This window comes from Tamandua tetradactyla, chromosome 1, assembly GCF_023851605.1.
Source record: "Tamandua tetradactyla isolate mTamTet1 chromosome 1, mTamTet1.pri, whole genome shotgun sequence".
Classification (NCBI taxonomy): Eukaryota; Metazoa; Chordata; class Mammalia; order Pilosa; family Myrmecophagidae; genus Tamandua; species Tamandua tetradactyla.
In genome coordinates, this window is record NC_135327.1 from 233,917,554 (window position 1) to 233,921,347 (window position 3,794).

The following is a 3,794-nucleotide window of genomic DNA, read 5'->3' on the forward strand; positions in this document are numbered from 1 at the left end:
AGATTCTACTTTAGGAAACCAGAAAAAGAAGAGCAAATCCAAAGGAGAAGACAAGAAATCATAAAAATTAGAGCAGAAATCAACGATATAGAGACAGGAAAACAATAGAGAAAATCATTAAAACCAAAAGCTTCTTCTTTGAAAGGATCTACAAAACTGCAGGGTGTGAGGATAGTTCAGTAGCAGAATTCTCACCTGCCATATGGGAGACCTGGGTTCAATTCCCAGCCCATGCACTTCCCAAACAAAGAAACCAAGGAAAACAAACAAACAAAAAATTCAACAAATGATGCTGCAATAACAGGCTACCCACGTGGAAAAACAGTGAAATGTGACCCTGCCATACAGCATACAAAAACAAAACAAAACAAGCAAACAAAGAAAAAACCTGATATACCTCTAGCTAGGCTAACCAAAAAGCAAGAAAGAACACACAGTTTCCAACCATCCTTTTCTTGGGGTTGCACTACTGTCCAATGAGCGCCTAGTGAGGGAAGTATTGCTAACACCTGCACAACACATCCGCATCAGCTAATCCTTTGCTTTATTTTGTGCAGGTTTTGGAAAAATGAAACTCTTATTTTCCATCAAGCTTGTAATCTTAAATCAGCTTCATATAAAGTTCTTCACTGGAAAAATAAAAGAACACACAATTTCTAAATGGAAGAAAAGTGTCACTATTGGTTCCTTGGACATTAACAAAACTCTGCCCTAAATTTGATAACTTAGATGAAAAGGGCTGATTGCTTGAAAGACAATCTACCAAAACCTAAACAAGAAGAAATAAATAATCTGATAGGACTATAGCTATTAAGGAATTTGAATCAATAGTTGATAATTCTCCTAAAAAAGAAAGCACCAGGCCTACAAGATTTTAATGATGAATTCTACCAAACATTTAAGGAGGAAATGACCATTCTCTATAATCTGTTTAAGAATGTAAAGGCAGCAGCAACACTTCCTAACTCATTCTCTAAGGCCAATGTCACCCTCACGCTAAAACCAGACAAACACGTTACAAGAGAGGAAAATAAGTAAATAATATTTCTCATAGATGAAAAAGTTATCAAAAAAAGTTATCAACTCAACTCTAACCATGCATAAAAAGAATTATGTACCACAAATGAGTGGGATTTATTACAGGTATCCAGAACTGGTTCAACATTTGAAAATCAATTAATGTAATCCATTACATTTACAGGCTAAAGAAGAAGAATCATACGAATATATTTTAAAAATGCAGGAAAAGCAGTTGACAAAATCGATACCCAGTAGTGGTCACGATTCTCAGCAAACTAGGAATAGAGGGGAACTTGCTCAACTTGATAAAAAACATCTACAAAAACCCTACGTCTAACATTATACTTAATGGTAATAAACTAGGTACTTTCCCCCTAAAATCAAGAACAAGGAAAGGATGTCCCCTCACACAACTCATACTCAACGTCATACTGGAAGACCTAGCCAATGTAATAAGATAAGAAAAGGAAACAAAAGGCATACAGATTGGGAAAGAAGAAATGAAACTCTCTGATTGCAGATGACATGATTGTCTATATATAAAATCTCAACGTATCAACAAAAAGCTTGGTAACTAAGAAGTGATTATAGCAAGAGCACAGGATATAAGTCAACTGCGTACCTGTGTGCCAGCAATGAACAATTGGAATTTGAAATTAAAAACACACTACCATTTACATTATCACCAAAAACTGAAATACTAAGGTATAAATGTAACAAAATATGTACAAGATCTAAATAAGTAAAACTACGAAACTCTGATATAAGAAATCAAAGAAGAGCTAAAGAAATGGAAAGACATTCCTGGTTCATGGATAGCTATAGACCCAATATTGTTATGATATCATTTCCCCTCAAATTGAACTCTAGAGTCAACACAACCCAAAATCAAAATCCCAGCAAGCTGCTTGTGGCAATCAATGAATCGATTCTCAAGTGTGTGTGGAAAGGTGGAAACCTGCAAATAGCCAACATGATCTTGAAGAAGAAGCATGAAGTCAGGGGACTGATACTACGCAACTCAGGACTTACGGTGAATCTACAGTTACAAAGACAGGGCGATTCAGGCAAAAGAACAAATATACCCATAAAACAGAAGAGAAAACCCAGAGAAACCCTCAAGTGCAGTCAGCTCATCATTGGCAAAGGAGCAAAGGCAAGCCAATGGACAAAGGATAGTCTTTTCAACAGACGGTGTAGGAGCAAACATTTACATACAAAAAATTATCTGGATACTGATCTTACATGTTTCAAAAAGCTTAACTTAAAATGGATCATAGACCCTAAATGTAAATATAAAACTATACAACCTCTAGAGGATAATACAGAAAAAACCATGGATGGCCTTGGGCTTGGTAATGACTTTTTATATAAAACACTAAACATATAATCCATGACAGAAAAAGTTGGTTTGGGGCTTTGTTTTGGTTTGCTGAATTGCTGAAATGCAAGATACCAGAAATGGGCTGGCTTTTACAATGGGGACTTATTAGTTTACAAATTTACAGCTCTAAGGCCATGAAAATGTCCAAATTAATGCATCCAGAAGAAGGTACCTTCTCCGAGAAAAGGCTGCTGGCATCCTGAGGAGGGAACGAGTCAATCAACTAACTTGTCATTATTCATTATATTAAAGAATATTTTAAAATAAAAAGAAAATGTCTGGATCAAAACTGATGGCCTCAAGTGGTCTCTGGGGACTGAGGCTGAGGACGAACTGGTCTCAGGGGCCCAGAGGGGGCCAAGGCTGCCCGGCCTCCAGCTCCACCCCGGGAGAGGGACCTGAGGCACAGAGTGAGCAAATCTGCGGTGCAGGGAAGGAGAGGAGGAGACTGGGCAGAGCACCACACTCGGACGCCGGGCCTGAGGAAGAAACTTGCAGAGGGGTCTGGCCAACACCCTCAGCCAGCCGGGACTTGGTGACGGGCAAGTCTGTCCACTTGTGCGTCCACCCTCCCAAAACCTCCAGCCCAGGCGGACCAGGAGAGCAACTCCAGGCCAGCGCCAGGCAGGAAACTTCTTCAAGATGGCTGGGCTCAGGCCATGAAGCCCCAGGGCACGGATTTGTTGGGCTTCTCCTGAGAAAAGGCCAAAAGGGCATATGCGCATCTGGAGAACATGAAGACACAGTAAATATAATATTAAATATAGATTAAAACATATGTAAATACTAGGAAGTTTATTCTAGGAGCTGCTCAATGACCGTGGGATGGACGGGCTGGGGACACCAGGAAGGGGCTCCCAGGGGCAGCTGCTGAGCAGAGGCAGGTGCCTCCTGCCCGTGGAACCATCCATCCCCTCAAGGCCTCTGCAGACTGGCCAGGTGCCTCTGCAGGGCGAAGGCCAGCTCCCAGGTGGACGGCAGCTATCTGCAGCCTAGAGGCAACCAACTGACCAAGGATTTAGATCCACCTGCAAAACAGTCAGGCCAGAGCTTGCTGACCAAACCACTGGGCACCATCACCTGGCCAGGTGGACACACTGCCCACTGAAAACAAGGAAAGTCAGGGAAACTGCCCCAGCCAAGAGGCACTGACAGGGACATGACAATTAAAGGCTGCATGGCACCCTGGAGGGATCGGGCATGGGAACAGGCCATTAGATAAAAACCAAGGAGATAGTAACAAAGTATGGTCTTCAGGTAATAATAATCTATCAATATTGTGTCATCAATTTGGAGAAGTTTGTGCTTCCACTGTAAGGCGTCAATAACACAAGGAATTGGGTGGGGCTTTGTGGGAACTCTCTAGACTACCTTTGAAATTTTTCTGTAA

At 41.2% G+C, this 3,794-nt stretch overlaps 1 non-coding gene across 1 annotated transcript; it reads left to right on the forward strand.

The window, feature by feature from the left end:
* Positions 1-443: 443 nt before the first annotated feature.
* Positions 444-568, forward strand: LOC143653805 (U4atac minor spliceosomal RNA). Its single transcript, XR_013161538.1, has one exon. It is a non-coding gene; the product is annotated as a U4atac minor spliceosomal RNA (small nuclear RNA).
* Positions 569-3,794: the final 3,226 nt, after the last annotated feature.